Here is a 23,189-nt window from a genome sequence, read left to right as displayed (position 1 = left end):
TGAGCAGATCCTTCCCAGATTGGACCTGTAATGTCTAATCCTGATTTCTCCCATGGCATAACTCGGGATTGAAAAACACATGAGCTCCACACTGTGTGGAGGAGGGAACAAGAGGCGCGGGGTTTTAGGAGCTTGCAGCCTCCAACAATGAATGTTTAACCACAAAAGAGCTGTTCCTAAAGTGGTAAACACTATAAGGTTTGAGTTATATTGTGAGTGGGGACATCTCACAAAAAGTAACGGACAGGTCTCACACACCACCTGGTGTCATGCTTCATCATTGACCAGTCCTCGCCCTTTAAAACCTTGGTTTGATAGAGGGCAGGCATGCACCTGATGACAGGGATGCACTTCTAAACTAAGTGGGGGCCCATGTATAAGTGAGTGAGATTAAAAATCATTATAGTTATCCTCATTGTGTTTTTAATGTGAAAGGTAACTATATGATGTTGAAAGCAAGTGACGGTATGTGGGGGAATTAGTGTCCCCTAACCGTTGTATTAGAGGTCGACATGTTTCTGCCGTCTTGGCCCAGGAGGGTCCAGGGAGTTCATCAGGACCTAAATATGTAAATGGGGGCTCCGTTCTTACCAAAAGTGGCAAGAATGTACCACTGTGTGGGCGTGATCAATGTCACACTCTACAATTGGATGGCTCCTAGATTCAAGCCCTAAAAACCAAAGCTACTGGCCCCATGGGAGAAGGGGAGGGGAAACCCCTGTTTGTCAGAACTGCCTCAAGGTAAGTTTGCTGCGTGGATTCTAGGCGACTGCTCCCGTTCCTCCCCGGTGTAGCTAAACAATAACTCGGGATTCAACAGGACATAATGGAGATCGCAGAGTAACCTGGCTCTTATCTGCCATTTTACAAAGATTACATTCTCTCACTTCACTTCAATAGCCAGCCCCATGCCTGCCCACCAATAGAATTCTTTCATGCGATCTTTTGTTTTTGCAATCCCTAAATGTTCTTCATGGCACAAATCCAGAATTTGATTTCTTAGATCTGCCGGTGGAACAATCCTACCTCTCCTCAATAATTTGCCATCCTCAAAAGATAACTCATATCTAGATTCCCCAAATGCTTCTAGTTCTTTTGAAATTTGATCTTTAGTTGGCCACTCCTTTTTAACATAGGTTTTGACCTTGGATAACATGTGATCTTTCTCATAAACTTTTAACCATTCGTCTGCTGAAATGCCATCCATTACGTCTCCTAAATATGCAACACTAAATTGTTCAATGTCTTCACCTACACTGTCAGTCACAGGTAGTGGCAATCTACTCAGAAAATCTGCTACTTTGTTATGTACTCCCGGCATGTACTCTACGGTTTATCAGCAATCCAATAATTTTACTGACAATCTCTCACAATATAGGGACGCAGAATATAATCCTTTAGTGGACAAGACTTTCACTAAAGGCTTGTGATCACTTCTTAGTACTACGTGACTTCCCTGAATGAAAGGTCTGTAATGTTCCAACCCCCACACGCAAGTTAAGGCTTACCACTCAATAACAAAATAGTTTTCCTCAGTGGTGGTTAAGGCACATGAATCAAAGGCTACAACACTCTCCATTCCTTTTTCATTCACTTGGGTTAGCACAGATCCAATGCCTTTCCCACAAGCCTCGGTAATTAAAATCGACTTTACTCTAGGATCAAAACGCTGTAGGGGTAAGGCACTACAAAGTCCCTTCTTAATATAATCAAACTCTTCCTGGTGCTCAACGAACCCATCAAACTTACACTTGTTTTTAAGGAGCTGCCTTACATTGTATGTTTCACTTGCAAAGTTCTCAATGAACTTTAAATAGAACTCCACTAACCCTAGGAAAGCTCTCACCTCTTCCTTGTAGTTCGGTACAGAAGATGTCCCAATAAACTCAAATAATCCCTTTTGGTTTGATACCATCTACCAACACTACTTGACCCAAATATGTTACACTTTGCTGAGCAAACCTACATTTTGAGAATTCAGCTGTAAGTCCCTTCTCTCTTAAAATATTCATTACTTTCCTGACAGTGGAATCATGATCAACCTTGGTTTTTCCCATTATTAAGATATCATCCTGGAAGAACATGATGTCTTTTACATTTTTAAATAACTCATACATGATATGTTGAAACATAGCCACTGCTGAGGCCAATGCAAAAGGTACCCTCATAAATCTAAAACATCCAAAAGGAGTTATGAAGGTAGTGAGGTTCCTGATGTTCTTGTGTAACGGGACCTGGTGATAGGCATCAATTAGGTCTATGGTCATGAACCACTTCACACCCTTGGTTACTGATAACATTTCCCTGATCTTTGATAGAGGAAATGGTTCTACAATAATATTCCTATTGAGATCTCTCATATCCACACCCAATCTCAGTTTTCCATTTGCTAACGGGCAATAACTAAAGGAGACACCCATTCAGCAGCCTCCACTTTCTCCATCACACATTTAGCGCATAGATTCTCTAATTTCTTCTTCACCTCCTCTCTTAATGCTAAAGGAATGCCCCTTACTTTAGGAATCCGAGGCTCAGCATCCTGTTTGATGACAATTTTATGTTGGAATCCTTTTAATACTCTGATTGTGCCTGTAAACACCTCAGGAAATTCAGAGATGATCTTACGTTCAAATGCATCCTCCTGTTGAACCACCAACACGGGGTCCTGGCTGTTAGGATTCAGAATTATGCCTAACTATCCTTGATCACACTAACCAAAAACAGACGGTCCAGCCTCCGCAACGCACAACTTGCACCTTGCTCTCCTATCCTTGAAAATGAAAAACAATTCTTTCATTCCAGACATAACAATATCTTCTCCAGTGAAAGTTTTGGGACGAATGCTAGAAGGTTCCAGAACGTTGCTTAACACAAGTACAAATTTATCAAGCCAAACTCTTTCATTAACAACAATGGCGACCTTGAGCCGGCCGTAACAGTAATATAAACACCTCCCATATTAACCTCACACATAGGTTTCTTCCTTTGATGACGCTCTATCCCAAGAACAGATTCCTTAATGTTTGAAACACACAAATTCACATTGTCATCGCTTGACTCTTCTGAATCAGTATCATTGGTGAGCAAGTTGACAGCTCTGCTTCCTGCACACCTTCTGGAAGTGACCAAAAATACCATACCCCATGCACTTCTGATTTCTAGCAGGGCATTGCTTGTCATTCGTCAAATGTCCTAGCTTCCCAAATCTGAAACATCTACCTTTGACGCGTCATAGTGTTCTCGGGTTTTACCATCATTAACTACGGGCCTGGATTCCCACTTTACAAACTTTTTAGGTTTAATCTTAGACTGTAGCTTAGCTACGACATTCTTTTCTCCTATTCCGTCGGCTTTTTGTAGAATAACGACTTTAACACATCTACCTGTTAGTTCTGCCTTTTTTACTACTTCATCTACTTCTTGGAGGGCTGACTCTTCCATGGTCCACAATTTATCTTGTATGTTTGAATTTGCACTGCACATTACGATCAGGTCACGTATGAGTTCAGCGTGTAGGACCATGAACCAACAAGACAAAGCTAGATTTTTCAATGGAGGTACATAAACTTCCACATACTCTTCTTTCTCTTGTTTCCTGTGGAAAAACTTGAAGCGATCTACAGATTCACAAACGGTAGGATTAAAATCTTTTATGGCATGTTTATGTACGTCACCCTGACCAGGTGCCCTAGTCTTCTTCTGTATGCTAATCTAAGGACCCCCAGCACCCTAACAATATAATAAGATTTTTTTCATCTTTTCAGGTGTTAGATCCTGATCATCATCAAGAGTGGAAATGTAATTTTGAAAGTGCGCTTTCCACTCATTCCAAATCGATATTGGTTCTCCCTTCCCAGCTAAGAAGGGTTAAGGTGGTGATAAATTTCATATGTTTCCAGCAGCCATATTATTTCAAAAAATAAGAAGTAGAAGTAGAATATTCGAATTGCCAAGAACAACACTAGTACACCCTTCTTATGCGTGTGTACAAAACAATGTGTTGAATTGTAGTAAAGTTATACTTGAAGTAAATGAATTACATTAACAATAGTGCTCACGTTGTAAATGTTACAATAGACACTTTAGTTCCAGTAAAAGAGTTGCTGTTGGATAGCTCACTAAATACTGCGGACCCCTAAAAAATAATTACAGTAATGAAGCGTGCCTATAGCTGTTTAAAAATTGCACTCGATAGGCTCCTACAATTAGCGTGCCTGTCGCTGTATGTGGATGTTGCAGACACCAAAGCGTTGGCTCTTCAAAAGCATAAATAAATGAAAGCTTGGCTATCGCTGCGTAACCTACACATGGCAGGCTCAGACTGTTAGCGTGCCCATCGCTGTGCCAAGATGAGCTTTTTCCTTCCCAAAGATGGCTACCTTGCGTGTAGACGCTGTTGCCTATGTAATGCCCCCGTGTCCCCCAATGAAGCGCTGGAGACCAGTTGTGGTTATTACGTGGATTTATTCATAAAATCATCTCCACAATGAGAGAGCACTGGGCAGACCGCTCCGTACACTCTAACGCGTTCGCGCCTTCTCCCGCGCATGCGCGGTAGCGTCCAAAATGTCCGCCGCGCGCTACGCATGATTACGTAGTGCGCGTCAACTAGACCGCAACACTACATATCTCCCTCTTTTTATACCACACAAAACTATGTACATCCCAGTGCAAGTTCACTCAAGTTCAAAGTCTTTAAACTTGGATGGTCTCATCACCACCCTGCCTGCTCTGGTGCGTCTTACTGGGGTCGTGTGTTCTTCCCGCCCCCTGTTTTCGTCTGGGCTTCCCCTTCTTTCTTCTTAGGTACCCGTTCTTACTCTTCCTCCTTTCTCGCTCTCTTCCCCTGGCCTTTCCTCCATAGTTGGCACTTCTCGTACCTTTACCTCGCTGTCCGGATTACCAGAACCAGTGTCTCCTTCCTCCTCTTGCAGAGCGTCTACTATCTCTCTCTTGTCCTCCTGTTGTGTCATCCCTTCATTGTCCTCCCGGGGCCACCTTAGAATTTTGTTGCACTTAGACATACGGTCTTGGGACCATACATTGCCGTCACTGAGCAACGCTGCTCTGTCGTATACCTCTTCCACTTGTAGGGGTTGCGAGTATTTACTATCTCCTTTCCTCTTGAGTACGGCTAACTTTACTCTGACCCACTCTCCTCTTTCTAGAGCCGTCTCTTTCACATTTTTTCTGTGATTGTAATGTTCTGTGCAGATTCTCTGTGATTTCTCCAGGTTGTGTTGCACCACTGCTGGCGACCACTTGCTCGTGACTGTCTTTTCTTTCCATGCTACATTGTCCTTGGTGAAGGGTTGTCTCCCTCGCAGAATTTGAAACAGACTGTACCCCGTACTAGTGGGGGTAATGCGGTAAGTCCATATCATACTGTGTAGTTCCTTTTCACAGTCTTTGCCCCTGGAGATGGCGGCTTGTATGGAGCCCATTATCACCCTGTTGAACCTTTCTACTTGGCCTTTGCTAGCAGGGTGGTATACCGACGTGTGTTTGAGCTTGATGCCATTTCTCTCCGCAAATTTTACCCATTTGTCCAAGGTAAACTGGGGTCCGTTATCACTAATTATGGTTCTGGGAATGCCTTCTCTGAGGAAGACTGATGTGAGGAATCGAAGTATGGTGTCTGTGTCCATCTCTTCCTGAACGGGCATCTCTGGCCACTTTGAGTATTTGTCTACCAGAACGCACATGTACTTCGGCGTCCCATGGTTGTCTAGTACTGGTCCCAGGATGTCCACCGCACTTCTTCCCATTGATTACTGGGGTTTGTGAACTTCCCCAAGGCTGGTCTCATGGGCTTCAGGATTTTGTCGGCTCCTTGGCATTGTTCACAGTCTCTTACATGCCTCTCCACTTGCATGTCTATTCCTGGCCACCAATACGTTTGTTTGGTTCTCGCTTTTGTCTTCACGATTCCTAGGTGCCCTTCATGTAATAATGTCAGTAGATGAGGTATCAATTTCGCTGGTGGGATCACTCTGTCCCCTCTGTACACAAACGTACCGTCATCTCCCACGACAGCTCTTCCTTGATTTCGTATAATTGTTGGAGTTGTCTCGTCTGTTGTTTCTTGTCGGGCCACCCGTGAACTATGCATCTCTTGATTTCTTCTAGGTCCTTGTCCGCGTCATATGTTTCTTTCCATTCTTGTTTACTTATTACTCATTCTGGATCTTCGGTTAAGGCTACCATCACGTCATCTTCTTCCGTGCTTCTGGTGGCGCTTTCCATGGCTTCAGCCCTGCTGAGATAGTCTGCTATCTTGTTCCGTGATCCCGGTATGTACAACACATCATATCGGTATTCCAATAGTTTTAACGTAATTTTTGCTATACGGGGTGTCGCGCTGGTGTGTCCACTTGACGTCAGTACCTTGATTAAGGGTTTGTGGTCCGTTTTCAGTAGAAACCTCGTGCCCCACAGGAACTGGCGGTACTTTCCCATGGCCCATACTACAGCCAACATCTCCTTCTGAATCACGCTGAACTTTTGTTCTGAATCCGTTAGAGACCGGGCTGCAAAGCTAAGCGTCTCTTTCGTGCCATCTTGTCTCTCTTGCATGAGAACCGCTCAAAGCCCTTTTTTGCTGGCATCCGTCATGAGTATCAATTTTCCTAGGGGATCGTATCCTTGTAGTGGGATAGCTTGGCCGATTTGTCTTTTTACGGTGTCGAACTCTTCCTGGGTCTCTTCCGTCCATTTGAATGTTGTTTTCTCTCTCGTGAGCTGTCTCAGTTGGTACGTTTTTGTGGCAAAGTGTTGGACAAACTTACTGTAGTATTCTGCCATCCCTAGGAAGGATCTCATTTCTTCCTTGGTGGAGGGTGGAGGGGCCTCGCAAATGGCTTTTACGTTCGCTCTATTAGGTGTTATTCCTTGTTCTCCGATTTCGTGCCCCAGGTAGGTGACTGACGACATGCCAAAACGGCACTTCTCCCATTCGGCTGTTAGTCCGTTCTTCTCAAAGGTCCTAAGTACTTTGTCCAGCTTCTCGTCGTGGTCTTCTCGTTCCTTCCCCATCACTAGGATGTCGTCTTGGAAGTATTGTACTCCTTCTATGCCTCGGAACAGACGGGCCATTAGTTTTTGAAAAAACGCTGCTGCTGAAGCCAGCCCAAAAGGCATGCGGCGGCACTGATAGCATCCGAAGGGTGTTATGAAGGACGTCAGTTTCCTACTCGTGTGGTGTAGGACCACCTGGTGATACGCTGACTTGAGGTCGATGGTGGAGAACCACTTCACACCTTTAGTCTTTGCCAGCATCTCCTCTATGCGCGGTAGCGGGAACTTTTCAACTATGATACACTTATTTAGTTCTCTGAGGTCCACACATAGGCGCACCTTGCCGGTTGGTTTCATTGCCACCACCAATGGTGCCAACCATTCTGCACTGTCGATGGGTTCAATGATTCCTTCTTCCTCAAGTCGGTGTAATTCTCATTGCACTGCCTCTCTCACCGCAATCGGTATGTTTCTCACTTTGTGTGCTACGGGCTGGGCGTTCTCTTTGAGCTCAATTTTGTGAGTGAATTTTTCCAATTTCCCTATCCTGTCTCCAAATATTTTTGGATATTCGCTTCTCATTCCTTCTGCTTTAGGCCATCTTCCTTCTGATGTCACCAACACCTGCGTGTCACATCCCGGGTTCAGTTGCATCCCTAATTCTCCTTGGTCCATCCACCCTAGAACCGAGGGTCCTTTCTCTGCGACGTACAATTTGCATTGGGCGCTGCGTTCTTTGAATTTGAAGGGTAGTCTTCGGAACCCTACCATTGGGATGGGTTCCCCCGTGTATGTAACTGGTCGAATGTCCGGAGGTTCCAGTTGTGAGCCTAAGACGGGTTCAAATTTCTCTTCCCACACAGACCTTTGGACGATAGTGTATGGGGACCCCGAGTCCGCCACTATTGTGATTTCCACTCCTCCGATTACTATGTCGCACTGGGGTTTGCGTCTACAGTCAATTCCTAACACTTGGCCATCCACGCAAAGCACGTTGTCGTCTTCCTCAGGGTCTTCTTCCTCCTCCTCTTGGTCCTGCGCCACATACTTCACCGTGCGCTGCTTCCACTTTTTTCGACAACCCTTCTCATAGTGGCCTATCAGGCTGCAGAACATGAACTTTGCTCTGAAAGCGGGACATCGTTTGTCATGGGCCGCATGGTTCGGGCTTCCACACCTGTAGCACTTTGACGTACCTTCTGTGTCCTGTTTCCCTATTCGTCCTTGTTTCCCTTTCCATTTGTGCGTGCCTTTGTTCTCTCCTGGTGCCGTTTTGCCTCTTCCGTATTGGTCGGCATCTTCTACTTTGTTTATCGTTGGTCTCTGGACTTGAATCTGAGGGAACACCCTGCAGTTGGGTTCATGTATTGTTTCTATTGTCACAAGTGATGCCATTCGTAGCATCTCGTTATAGGTAATCAATGTCACTTTTAAAGAAATACAAATTTAAAGTTTTTTCAAACTAAGGTAATCATTGACATTAGGCGTAATTTATACTTTTAATGTAATGAAATGCAAACTACCAAGGCTAGTAATATGTATCTATTAAGAAAGACGTATTGGCAAGTCAAATGTAATGTTTGTTTCTCTATAAACTCTTAGGTAAAGCGCCCCTATTATGAAAACCAATGCATAACATTACAGGCATGAAAAAGCTATGCTTTACCTGACAAAACACAAATACATAATAAATCCTGTTAACTGGAGGGTTTGCCACATTCAACTAGCACTGGAGAGGAATTAAAATACACTCCTTCATTGAAAGATTAGGTTTAAAATCCTTCACATTTAAATAAGGAACTTGATCTGAAACTGTGCAGGGAGGGCAATGTGCGCCCTCTCTATACACCAATCGTACAAAAGGTAACTGAAGGAATACTTGCAAATAGTCTAACCACAGGCCTCTCACAAAACCAAATAGGACAATTTAGAAAAAAATTCGAAATCTACTTATATAACCATTGCAATCTGCCTAGCCCTGACCAATTCTCATGCTGTGAGAAAAATCGCTAAAGAAAATGAAATTCCACTTGTACTTATGATTGATTTGTCCTTGTGAATTTTAGGCCTGAGCGTAGTTCATGGAGTTTTACTACGCGGAACTCTGAGAAGTTACAAAAAAACTCTGTGAAGTTCCACGAGTGGCGGAGTGCAGTGCAAACTGCAGTTTGTGCTGGTATTCCTACCGCTCGGGTAGAAATTCTACCATAGGGTTTGGGGGTATCCTTTGGACAAACACATGCCGAACTGAGTGTAGCTTGGAGGGGTGTCAGGTGGTGGGTTTTAGTTATGGTTTCACATGACCCGCTGTCCAAATGTGATCGATGTGTTATTTTTTTTGTATAATGCAGTAGGGTTGGGTGTTTTACCTTCTGCCAAACCCGAATCATCTGTAGAGGTACGGACTAGTAACACACATTTTATAGTACTTCCACTTTGTATTTCAGTGTTGTACACTACTCATTTAGCCCGGCTGTTCTTGTAAGCATGGCCACATTTCAAATTAGCATAAACATGATGAAACCCCAGATTTAGAGGCATGTATTTAAGTGGTGTTGCATCGTGCATGCACCACGCAATGTGGTGCACACACGACACAAGCCCAAAATGTGATTTATGAAGCCACGCATGGCCATCTTGTGTGGCCCTGGGTGAATTCATAAATCTAGAGTAATGCAATGCAACGTAGTGAAGTGCAGCACAAAGCTCTGCATTGTATTAACCTGCGCACTGGATGCATTTCATGGGTGTTGCGTAGATTTTGACACATTCCCAGATTTACCAAAAGTGGTAGACCTGGAAATGTGCTAAAATACTATGCCTTCCCAAGCGAGGTATAACGAGAAGAAATATATTTCTCCTTGTTACTTCCTCTTCTATGTGTGTTGTATTCTGCAGCACACTGAGGTACTCCTTCCTGCACAAAATCAATCATCCTTACACCGCAGGCACCCATACACCATGGTGCATTGGCGCTATGCAACTAAAACGGCACCAGCGCAGGGACAAAGACAGGAATGCACTGTTTTCATTTAATTATGGTGCATTCCTGCCCTTTCCCTGTCACGCAGCGCAGAAAGGGGATGCACCTTGCCATAAGAATGGCACTTAGTGAAGTCAGCTTTCTACCATACTGCACTGAATCTCCTTCCCAAGGACCTCTGGAAATCCTACTGCAAGAAACGGTAAACACCTGCTCATTAGTTACGTTTTAGACATCTGTGGGCTTCTCCAAGTGTTTGTTTTCTTTCACACTAGAATTGATGGGGGGTTTTTGGGACTCATGACTGGGGTAATTAGTAGGTAACCTGTGTTCTTTATAGTGTGGGTTTAATTTAAGCACCCTGACAAGAAGAAAGGACTTAGCACCTCCTTTAGAAGAAAATCCTTTAGAAGAAAAGGGTAATGGAAAATCCCTATATTTAGTTAGAAAATTCGATATTTGTGGGAGAATCCCCTGATGGAATTTTCTCCTTGGGCAGAAATCATCCTGGAAAATAATTTGTTGGCATATTCCCCTCTGGATTTAGTACTTTCTTCAGAAATGCGCAGATTTTGTATTTCCACTCAACTAAATTATGGCCTAACTCAGTCTGCCAGGATTGAAGCTTGTATAATACAGAGCGTAGTGCAAGAACTCAACACACTGAGCTGCTTTACCCAACAATATTATGTATTGCCATTCATAAATTTGCAATATTCAAATGTTTCAGGTATAATTTGACTTTCAGAATATTATATCCTCCTGCTATGAGTAAGAACAATACTGCAAAGACTTACCTTCACAAGACTGCCTTAAATCCAACACCTTCCTCCTAATATGTTGTATTATCCATGCACAAAACAATCACAAATCTATGATCCTCTGCAGACGCTTCTTCCCTTATTCGATACCCATTCCACATTTCACATCCTTCTTCGACTCCTACACTGCTATGTGCTCTCTGGTTTACCTTTCTACATGCATTGTGGGAGTTGTTCTTCTCGACCCATAGCTCATAACATAAACAGTGAAAGAGGTATGGGGTCATAAAGGTCTCTGCGGCACTCACTACAAGCCATAATAAGATCATTAAAATGTGAGAAGGAGAAATCTTCCTGGAAAGAAAGATTCAGCAGAGGACAAAAAATCATAATGCCACTCGCGGACAAACCTATTTTCACAAATTTCGTTTCATCAAAAAAGGACATCTAAAGCCACGGCAAGTACCTATTTCCATTTATGCCGAGATGGAAACTGGCTTTCCAACTTGGAGGGGAGGGGGGGGGGGCGATTTTCAATTTGTTAGGAGCCACCTATGGCTATGCCATTAACTACATTTTTGTCAGTAAAACCATTATTTCCTGGTTTAAAAATCTGCCGTCTGCCTTCTAAAATTAGGGGAAACTGGCCTACTGCAGTTTAAGATTTGCCACATTCTGCTTGAGTTTGGACCAAAGGCCAGTCAGAGTATCAGCCACGAAGCTGGCCTACGTCATTGAGCGTAGCATCTCGACACAGAAAACCACATTAAAGTCTTGATTTGGCACAGGTAAAGCTTAGAGAGAGGTTATTGCAGTGTACACAAACATCCTAATTTTGCTCTGATGAGGCGCGATGGCAACAGAGCACTTCTGCCATCATGACTTTCATACACCAGTGGCAACCGGCTTCATAAAATGCGCATTTGTCTGACTCTTAATTTTCCTCCATGGAGTTAGGGCGGCCTTCTCCCCTGGCAACCTTAGAACATTCACACTTTAGCAGCAGGACAGAAATGTTAGATTTCAAGTCGTGATTTTCAAACCGCACACCCCATGCTGAGGATGGAACACACACATGAGGTATGTTAGACTTGACATCCTTAGGGTTATAGTTCCGGAAACATTTTGTATTCAGCCATCCATCCTGCTTTGCTGAATTCATTTGTGTTGCCTTTAGGACTCTGTGCACTTTACCCCTGCTAACCAGGGCTAAAGTGCTTGTGATCTCTCCTTCAAGCATGGTAGCATTGGCATACACCTATCTAGCACATTTATTTTACCTGTTAGTCATTAATGAATTGGTTCTACATGTGCCCAGGGCCTGTAAATTAAATACTACTAGTTGGCCTGCAGCACTCATTGCCATCCACTACAGGAGCTATTTTAAAACATGTTTCAAGCTTTAAACTGCCCTTTTGACCTGGCAAATAAACATTTTGCCAGGGCTAAATGTTACATTTTAATAAATGTAAGGCACCCCTAAGGTAGTCCCTAAAGGCTTATTAAGCGCGGTGCATTGTATTTAAACACATGGACGTGCATGTTTAGGCTTTACATATCCTGGCAGTGAAAAACTCCTAAAGTAGTTTTTCACTGTTTTAAGGCCTAACTTTCCCATTGACTAACACTGGGTTACCTTGTTACATTTGATAAGGGATAACCTTATAATGGGGACAGGTACACAATTCTGAAAATGCCACTGTGAAAGTTGGTATTTTCGTGTCCTAACCATTTGTCCCTTCTGCCAGTATCCTGGGTCACATGACTGTGAATGGCTCTGCTATTGGGTTTTTTGTATTCCTGCCAGTGACACAAAAGGGGATTTGATGTGGGTAGGATAGGTCAAATCTGGCAGGATGGCTGGGGCGGAGCTGTGTCCTGCCCCATTTACACTTCAAATGGCTTGCCTCCAGCACACACAGAGGACCCTGTCAATAGTCTATTGTCACTCAGACTTCTTGGAACTTTGACAGGGGAAGGGAAGAACTTTTCAGAACCAGATGTGGGAAAAGGACAGAATGTTCCTCCCACACAAAGGCTACCACCAGGAATAAATATTGGACTATAAGAACAACTCCTCAGTACACCTCCGGCCCCGTGGACATTACAGTAGAAGGGCTGCCTTATCACCAGAGGATTGTCCTGCCGCTACCAGAGGACTGCTCTGCTCCTTGAGGTGTTCCTTGCTTTCTGAGAAGTAAGACTAGACTTGTTTCTATCATCCCATACTAACCTGAGTGACTCCAAGGGTCAGTTGGCTGACTGTCTGTCTAAGCTACAGAGACATAACAATTTCCAGAGTCCTCCCTGCAACCTCCGAGCTAACCTGCTTTACTGGACTTGCCTGGAGTCTGCTAGAATGCGTTCCTGATCCCCAAGAGGTGCCTAACAAGATCCTGGACCATTAGCTGGCATCAGTGGCGAAAGGTGAAATCCTTAAGTATTGGGCTCTTCGTGACCGTGAATGGGTCTTTTGTGCAGAGACTCTGCAGCCTATGATGATCGCCAAAGTGAAGCTCTGGTAAACCTGGCTCTTTGTGCTACAGCAACCACCAGCAACGACTTGCAACACAAGAGCTGCACTTTGCGCTACAGCAACGGCAGTCCACAGTAATCGGCAACACAAGGCTCCAGCAACAATTGTCAGTGGTGCTTGACTGGCTCTTCATGCTACAGCGTCAACAGCCCATGTCACCTCGCCTGCTCTTTGCGCTACAGCGAAGACCTTCAACAAATGTTCTCCATGCTCACCAGGGTTTGGTCTGTTGATCATTTAGTAATTAATCTTTTTTTGTTCTCTTTACACCCTTTGTGAGACTAGCTCTATGCCCACTAGAATATGTCAAATCTTCAAACTTTTGGGTTATCGGAGGATGACTTTGCTTCTATGGTTGGAAGCTCTGTAAGCTTAGGTCAACAGACATCATCTAATTCTGACATTAATGATGATGCAATTAAAGTGCTGGCCCTTAAGAAAAAAAAAACGTATTGAACTGCACGGGTATTACATGTTAGAATATTTAGTTGTGCCCAGTAAATGTAATGATCTCTGACACCTTTACGGATGCAGCCATTTTACTTTCAGTTACGGCATTAGCAGTTACTATCTCCACCCATACATTTCTGTATGTTTGATTATTAGGGTATTCCCTTTTCAGACAGACTAACATGTACATGGGACAGGATCTGTCTCATCTATTGGTTTCAAACTGTAACACAACTCCATAATCACTCAAATATGGCAGATCGACTCCCAGTCCTCTTTCCATGAATATCACTGGTGCACCCACAGTTATCCCTCATTCCGAAATTTCAGGTGTGGCTCTCTTCCTATAAGGAACAGTAGTCTGTTGATCCTGGAACAGGCGAACGTAAGGGGAGACACGGATGAATTCATCTCTACCACGCAGGTAAGAACAGTTGTTTCTTAAACTGCTGATCAAGTTCAAAATTATAGCTTGACAAAAGATACATCACTTTTGCTCTCTTAGAGAAATATGCAGCTCCCAGTTCCATCACCACAAACGCTTGTAGTCGAAAATCCGCTTTGACCCCAAAAAATAATAATAATTTGGTTTAAGTATTTTAAATTGCCTCTTTGGGCACCGCATGATCTCTATACATGGACTTTATATATATCTATGAGATAATTCTTTACCCTTGTAGTCTGTTTAACAACATCTTTAAAAAAAAAAACTAGTCCATCTGTTATATATTAATGGCCCTGTAATGGCCACTCTGAGCTAGGATTTATCCCTCAGTTAGCAATACATTTTTAAAGTCAGTTAGAGCATTTCACGGTGTCACATATTATGCATATTTTTAACTTTAGGTGACCTATTCGGTATATTTTCCATTCTTTCAGTACCTGTCCCTTTAGATAGCAAATTTAGGTCTATAAACTGAGCTGTGTAATGATGTCCCAGATGTACTAATGGGCATATCTACCTGGCCTTAGTATCCTTAGTATACCTTTTAATGATATAATCTGTATTATTTTATTGTCAGCCTGCACTTATCCATAGTGCCCACAACCTTGAACTTTGACACAGATATTATTCAAGATTTATGAGCAACTATTACGTTGTGCTATCTATACAACCACCCGTGGCATACTCATGGCATATGTAGCCCTAAGTGGGAAGGGTATGCCCAGACGTGGGTCCTGTGCTCACTACACCACTGGATTCAAGCTAGCCTGGCTGATGAAGAGTGATGCCCTGAAACCGGTCCCAGGATGGTTGTTTACGGTCCAGGGAGGACCTGGCTTGGCAGTTCTGGCTAAACTGTTTCCACAAGGAACAGGGTCAAGACTGATTTGCATATAGCTGGTTCCAAACTGGGGTGGTGTGGTGAGCAAAGTAATGATGGATATCACCCAGATCCTTGTGACTGGGGGTGAATGTTTGCATTGCCCAGCATTCCATCCATCAATTGTTTCTTTTGCATAGGATATTATCTATGACAGCATTCTAATAAACTAAAAGGCTGACAAACTAATCCGCGCATGATATTTTCTGCTGTCTTCAGGATTTAACTAGGATATACAGTAACAGAAACACTCTATTTCCAGGACATTTTTTGATGTATCACTGCGTTAGGTAATCTACCTTCATTAATCCAGCCTCTGGAAGCATGATCCCTCTCGGACCTTCTCTTCTCAGGTCACACGGGCCACACTGTACCTTGAGATACGCCATATTTAAACATTGTTTCACAGTTAGATTCCTCTATATGCTTGATACAAGTATAGAGGCATTTGCCCTTCTCAGCTAACATGCTTGGTCTTGGCTCAGCATGCACATTTTTGTTTCACCAACACATATTTGGGTGATTTATCCTCTACTTTGTGGTTGAAGGTTAAGGGTATTCTACTGTATCTGAACTTAATGTTTCCTTTGCCACATAATAGATTAAAGTAAGGTCCCGTGGGTTTCGATCCATCTACTCTATATTTTTAAGCCAAAAACGATCTTTTAATAAGATGCTATAAATAAACAAAATCTTTGCAGATTTAGAGTTTTCTGTACTTTTTTTGTGTCCTATGTAGTAAGTGTTGTGACGGCTTCCTGACGAAAGCATCTCAGACGAAACATGAGTAGTATGTCAACATACCGCCAGCCTTCTCCATTACCTCAGCTATTCGAATTGTATACCTTTCCGTCATTGTGTTATGGTTCTATAAACTAATGTAATGTATATATAAAAAAAGAAAGGAAAAAAATGTAAATCAGTGTATAATAATACGTGTATCAGTTTCTGTATTCATTGCAATTTAGGACATCGAACAAAACCATAGAGTATTTTATGTAGAAAACTATTTAGCACTCTTTTAAGTGTGCTAATTTATAATAATTAAAAAATAATGTGCTAATAACAACATAAACAGTTTTGCATGTTATTTGATTTACTTAAATTTAATTGTCAGTTGTATGTGCAATTTGCCTGCACACAAGTGTATAATGTCACTTGCTTAGGTCTTTTTAAATTATTAACTCCCTGCTTCATATGACCTACTCCACTGCAAACAGAACTCTTAGTGCCAGACTATGAGATGGTAACTTTTTCAGTGGGACTACACTGGTCCCTATATCCATCCCGAGCTCCATCACGGTCGGCCTGAACTTGTGACTTCCCCGGGTCTAGCACGACCAGATGATTGTGAGTGGTCCATTGTTCTTTTAGGTGCTATATCTACCTGAAACTTTGAAATGGCATATTCCTGTTTCTACTGATTGGATATTTGTCATTTTGGTCCCATTTTATTAATTAAAGTTGAGTCTAAATCTAGAAATTGGTTTGGGATTTTTCTTGTGTGTTTTTTAAACCTAAATTCTGTTGCTGTGCTGAATAAATACTTAATGCATTGCCTCTAAGTTAAGCCTAAATGCTTTTGTGCCAAGCTACCAGAGGGTTAAGCAGGGGTTAATTGATTGACTTTTGTGGTTCACCCTGACAAGGACTGTGGTTATTGACCGAGTGGGGCTTCCATCCCCTCATTCAATACCCTGATTTCTTAAAAGGTACCTCTTTGAATACCTATCCAGGCAGCTCCTTAACAAAGGGACACTCAGTGCAGGGAATAGTGTGTGGTCTTAGTGTGTGTGATCATCAGCAGTACCTCTGAGTCCCAACTAGACAGTTTCAACATGACCTCATGAGGTGGAGGGTAGCTAAGACCCTATACTGTCTCTCGGAGCTAAGCTTAGCAGGTTAATATTAATTCCCTCCTATTCACAGCTGGAAAACAGATCAGAAACGTTTAGAAAGAAAATGAGCTACTTCCTCACAAGCTAGAGACTGAACAGCTGGACTTCCAAGTCCAAATGCAAAGTTTTAGGAAGCAGCAGTTCCGCAAATGGAGCAAATGCATGCAACTAGCGTGACAGAAAAAATGCCATTCAAATATGCATTTATTTTCTAGTCAGCAGGAAGTAGAATTGGTGGGAACCGTACAACTATATAGAATGGCCCAGACAGTTAAAGTATGAAAACAAAACTGGATCCTTTAGGCAGATTAATCAATGAACACTTCAGGCCACTTGGCAAAGTGGTCAATAGAAGCACTATTTACTGAATTGTGCGATGGTAATTCCCCATTTCTATGATCAGATTTATATGTTTTGTACTGGGACATCTTAAGGATTTGGAGGGCCCTTGGCCAGATGTGGTTTGGGGGATCCTGTTTGCAACAGCTTTGGCTTGTTGATCCATTTTCAGCTCTGCCATGCTGTGTTTGGCCAGGTCAGTTACTGAACACAGACACACTGGTCTAAATATTCAGGGATTGTGATGTGTGTCTTAATATTGTAACACAGCAGCAGCTCACTAATATTTCAAAAATAATCTCTTTGGCACCCTCCTATTTCTCATTCTTGAGTTCCTGTTTTGATTTAAAAGAAACTTTTTTATGGATGTTGCATGAAACATAAGCACTACATTTCTCTGAAAAATGTCTGTAATAGGCTATCACTCATCACCCGCATTAAAAATAAATTAAAGGAAAAAAGTATTTAAAATAATCTATTTAAGAATTATTCAAGGTCATTAGTGCAGGACTCTCTGCAGAACAGAGCTAGCTCTAACAGGGGGTCCCTGAAAGGCTGGGGACCTGGGCCAGAGCCCACTTTGCCCATGTCTTGAATTTGAATTTGAATTTAAAAGTATTTATTAAGCGCTCGGACACCAGGCGGTTTCATGGCGCTGTAGAGGAAATGATACCTGAGTCGGAGGTGATGCGGCTTAAATTTTAAAAGCCTGTGCAAACAGATTGGTTTTCAGAGTGCCCCGGAACTCCAGGTACGAGCGGGATGATCTCATTTGGAAAGGAAGAGAATTCCAAAATTGTGGAGCCAGAACGGAGAACATTAAGCCTCCCATTCTGCTCTTCTTAAATCTGGGCACCACCAGTAAGGACAAAGAGGAGGAACGAAGTTGTCTAGTGGGGATGTAAGGGACGATTTTTGACGTAATGAAAGATGGGGCTGTTCCCGCAAGGGCCTGGAACGTGATGCAGCCCATCTTAAAGAGGGCCCTTTCTCTGATTGGGAGCCAATGAAGGGATCTGAGAAGGGGAGTGGTATGGTGAGACTTGGGTAGACCAAAGGCCAAGCGGGCAGCTTGGTTTTGCACCAATTGGAGCCTCCGGATGGCATAAGCGGGGGTGCCGCTGTATAGGGCAATCCCATAATCCACCCGAGAGAGGACCATGGCCATCAAGATCAATTTGAGGGCTCAAAAGGAGAAAAACCGTGAGATCTTGCGAATGGTGCGCAAAGTAAAAAAACAGGAAGAGACCACTGTGCTGATCTGAGAGTGTAGAGTAAGTTGTTGGTTGAGGGTGATTCCCAGTGTCTTAACAGCGGGAGAGGGAGAGGGAGGGGGACCAAAAGAGAGGGGCCAGAATAAGGGGTACCAAGGGTTGAGTTTGCCACCAGTGAGAAGAAGCTCGGTCTTATCAGGGTTGAGCTTGAGGTGGTTAAAGCACATTCAATCCCTGATAAAGACCATCACCGACTGGAAATTGGAGATAGAATCGGAGGAGTTAGAAAGGTTAAAGATGAGTTGGAGGTCATCAGCGTAGTTAAACACCGTGACCTCCATCCTCTGCAGAGCACAAATGAGCAGGCAAACGTACAAATTAAAAAGAAGTGGGGAGAGAGAGGAGCCCTGAGGGACGCCACATAGTACTTTACGAGCCTCGGAGGAAAAATTTGCCAGATGAACTGCTTGTGAGCGGTCGCTCAGGAACGAGCTGATCCAGGCCAGGGCAGAACCTCTAATGCCTGCCGCCTCAACACGGGAAAGAAGGATGGTGTGATCAACCGTGTCGAAGGCGGCCGACAGATCGAGGAGAACCAGTGCCTGAGGGAGATTAACATCTTGCCCCGCTCTAAGTGTGTCGATGACAGAGAGCACCACTTTTTCAGTGGAATGGAGAGGGCGGAACCCTGCTTGGCATGGTGAGAGATAGCCAGTGTCCTCTATAAAAGAGCTAAGGACTTTGGTTACGTGGCGTTCAAGGACTTTAGCCAGATAGGGAAGAAGAGAAATGGGCCGATAGTTTACTAGCGCTGTGGGGTCTGCACCTGGTTTTTTCAAGATAGGGATGATGGTGGCTGATTTGTGACATGGAGGGACAGTGCCTGATCTGAGGGTCTCATTAAGAAAGGTGAGGGGGGGAGATGGACAGGTAAGGAAGATATCGCGCAAGATGTGAGCCGGGCAGATGTCAGCGGGGGATCCTGACTTGACGCATGGAAGCAAGGAGAGGAAGATTTCTTTAGATAGTGGAACTATGAAATCGAGGTGGTGAGCGTTGGGTTGTGGGTCGGGGTTTAGGAAAGCTTGGGAGCGTGGAGGTATATTGGCCTTAATGTCTGCAATTTTATTGATAAAGAAGTTGTTCAGTGAGTCACATAAATGCTGGGAAGGGACCGGCTTAGATGAAGTCCTGTCCGAGGAGGCTAATTCAAAGACTGTAGCAAAGATTTCTCTGGGTTGGTTCTCTGCCTGGAGGATCTTGTTAGAAAATAGCAGGTTTTGGCATTAAGGATGGCTTTCTTGTACTCTGCCTGGGAGGAGGAGTATAGTGACTTGGAGGCTGTGCAGTAAGTGCGTCTCCACGCACGTTCTGCACGGCGGGCGGCTAGTTTTTTCTCCTTAAGTTCTGGAGTGAACCATTTGTTGACGTCATGGGCGCGTCTTACCCTAATGCGTCTTAAGGGTGCCACCTGATCGCAGGCGTTGGACAGCCAGTTATTTAGTATTGCTGCCTGAGGGGGGGGTTGTTCTTCTATGGCTGAACTGGAGGATAATAAAGAAGAACACAGCAATGGGATGTCAACTTTGCTCCAGTTACGAGCCCAGGTGTTTTTGGGCAGGGGGGGGGGTTTTGGTCAAACTTGAGTCCAAAGAGAAGGAGATCAAGTGATGGTCTGACCACAAGCAAGGGGTAACAGTAGGCTCAAGGATAGGGATGTTAAGGGACCAAACTTGGTCTAATATGTGGCCCTGAGCATGAGTGGGAGTGTGAATATGAGATATAAAATTCAGGTTTTGAAGTGATTCTGTAAAATCTCTGGAGGGGGCATCTTCTGCTAGGTCCGATGGCCAAAAATTGAAGTCCCCCAGTACCAGGAATGCCGAGTTGTTCACGGCTAATGTAGCTAGCAGATCCTGGAAGGCTGGAAGGAAGTGTGGCATATTTTTGGGGGGCCGATACATCAGGGCACATGTGATAGGGATCTGGAAGGAGTTCGAATGTGTAACTAAGTAGTCCACTTCTGGGCTAGGGGTGTGAGGTAGTAGTTGGAAGTGCAGATCAGAGTGAATAATCAGAGCCACTCCCCCCCTGTTTTGCCAGGGGGTCGATCTGCCCGAAAGGCATAATAGGAGGAGGGCAGAGCCGCAAGCAAGTTGGGCAGGGAGTCCTGGTGAAACCAGGTTTCCGTGAGGAACAGTAGGTTAGGTTTCTGAGTGTCTAGGAGGATGAACAGGTCGAGGTGGTGTTTTACTGCCGACCGAGTGTTGAGTAGGAGGGCAGAGATAATTGGTGAGTCACTTACTTGAGCAGAGGTGGAACTGGTGCAGATCGAGGGTCGAGCTGTTGAAGGTAAGTTGGATGGTAAAGAGGGTGAGGGATGGGCGCTAAGGATCCCGACCTCTGTAATATGATCCTTCACTGCTTGATTCAAGTCCCAAGGGCCTTGGTGAGCGCACAGTGTTTCAGGGAGATAGGAAATATAATGAGCATGGAGCAGTGCCCCTGGCCCCGTCTGGTTGCGGACGGGTGCAGACGGGCTTGCCTTAGGCGCGCCTTCGGTGCGCTGCCGGCACGCCCGCTGCGCTCATCCGCTGCGCGTCCGGAAGATACACATATTTATAGGCCAAGAGAAGTATGCGTGGCCTCACGTCAGTGGGCGTGGCCTGAGGTTTGATGGCGGCGAAGGATTTCCCAACCCGGGGCAGTGCTTGCGTCCGCTGCGCTGGAGAAATCAAAGTGCTGTTGTTGGTGGGGAAGTGCCAGGTAGAAAGAAACAATCAGGTAAGGTCATTGAGAACGAGAACAAATATTTTTTTAAAAGACGAGCATTCTCTCCCGGCTTCCGCCTCAGGAGTGTCAGTTACCTCTAAGCGCGAGCTAGTAATCAGCCCGGCTTTTGTAAGATGATTTTTAGCAAGTGGGCGTGGCCTTGGTGCAGATCGGATCTTTCGAATCCCCCCTACTTCCACGGACGGGGTGATTTCACAGTCACACACACACACACACACACATCACACGCTGGTGGGGCCCATAACACCAACATTCATCCTACCACTCTATCCGTGCCATGTAAAAGGGAAACACTTTTCTATACCCAACCAATCTGCAAGTACCCTGAGGTCAATGAGATCAACTAGTTGCTATAGGTTTGGTGATACAACTTAACACTCTAAATATTCAATAAACATAACAATAAAATAACCACCCGACACAGTAATTCAAACAGAATATAGTTTATCTAAATCAAATTGTAAGGAAAACCAATTAAATGCAAAATCAGTTTTCTCCATATTTACCTATTCTGGCTAAAAGTCGTTATCTAAGTCAGAACTGGTCCTCAGCAAATAATTAAAGATTTCTAGCCGTCATGTAGAGTCACCGTCCTCTCCGTCAGCGTCGGGACCTCTGATCATTGGTTCGAGAAGAAGTGGCGCTAGACCTCTCTAGTCTACTAATATTTATTCCGAAATTTACATTCCAAATGTTGCAAACATAACTTTCAAAACATTCGATTGGCGGAAAATATGTCGTCTTGGTACATTAAGCTACACCATAAAATTTTCTCATGTGTTTATAGTTTCAAATTCTGAATAAAAATTAGAAGTCCATAGCTAATTTGTTACTTCCTCGGATGTCTTTTCAGGATAAATGTATCTCATCCATGGGACCATTATAAGTTCATCAGGTCGGATTTTAAGTTGCAACATTTCTTCACGTTCATGGGCATCTGGCAACACTCCCAGATTTGTCGTCATGTACATGGCTTTTCAGTTCAATCAGAGGACAGGGTCGCAGTCAGCGCAAAGCCTCTTTCCATATTTTCATCTACTCAAATGCAGGCTGCGGGTGGTGGCCATTTTACAGCAGGCCACAATGGTCAACTTAAGCGAAGAAAACACAAAATTATAATTACTACATGGAAATGATTATAAAGTGTTATTCCCCTGCTAATACCCTTATGTGTATGTATTTATCTAGCCATTTGCGACATCAAAAGCCATTAATGCATATTTGTTATAAGCGCAAAACACAATAACATCACATAAGCAACATCTATACTGTCAATTTGCTCACCAACTTAGTTCACTTATTATTTTAGCCATGCAATTGCATTCCCACGTGTAATTCTTCTGTTAATAAGGTTGGTTAGACAAGACTCGACAAATCTTTAGTAATTACTAATTAATCAGTAGTACTTTTAATAATGACATACGAAAATGAAACAGGTATTTGGTTTAAAATTAAAAACCCTGCTCCAGCAATCCCCCCTTTGGTGATATTTTATCACCACAAAAATCAAAACCCAAAAATCAATTTAATTTCCCCTTTTTGAAGAAATTCAAAATGTCTTCTTGTTCATTGTTAGACTCTTGTTTCTTTATCATCTTCTCTTGTTGTTTCTATATACATACTTTCCCTCAATTCTTCTAATTCTATTTCTTGTGTATCTCTTTCTGGTTTCTTTTCTCTCTTTTTTACATTTTCTCGTTTTATTTTCTTTTTATTCGTTCTGTATCTACAACACGTACACCCTAATCTAAGAATTAATAATGCAACAATTACACACGTTAATGGAAATAATACCTTACCAAATATGGTACTACCTATTTTAGCTATAAAATTCTTAATAGAAATCATCTTATTAGCCATTTTAATCCAGATA

The sequence above is a fragment of the Triturus cristatus genome, chromosome 2_2, assembly GCF_964204655.1.
Source record: "Triturus cristatus chromosome 2_2, aTriCri1.1, whole genome shotgun sequence".
NCBI lineage: Eukaryota > Metazoa > Chordata > Amphibia > Caudata > Salamandridae > Triturus > Triturus cristatus.
Note: the sequence above shows the minus strand (reverse complement) of the source record.